This window comes from Penaeus monodon, chromosome 32, assembly GCF_015228065.2.
Source record: "Penaeus monodon isolate SGIC_2016 chromosome 32, NSTDA_Pmon_1, whole genome shotgun sequence".
Taxonomy (NCBI): Eukaryota; Metazoa; Arthropoda; class Malacostraca; order Decapoda; family Penaeidae; genus Penaeus; species Penaeus monodon.
Window position 1 is genome coordinate 10,606,606 of NC_051417.1, and position 212 is coordinate 10,606,817.

Consider the following 212-nt stretch of genomic DNA (forward strand, 5'->3'; position numbering starts at 1 on the left):
ACACACTCGGACGCAGAACCCCATGCGTAAGGAGACAGACGTAGATACATAGAAGCTGATGTAAACAGACACAGATATTAGGAGGGAAAAGCCAGACTCCGGTCCCCAGATGCACGCCTTCCACCGGGAACTTACGAGCTCGCGTGTCTGGGGAAGGAAGGCCGCCAGATCATCACTTGGTCTGGCCGGGGTCATGGATGCAGGAAATGATC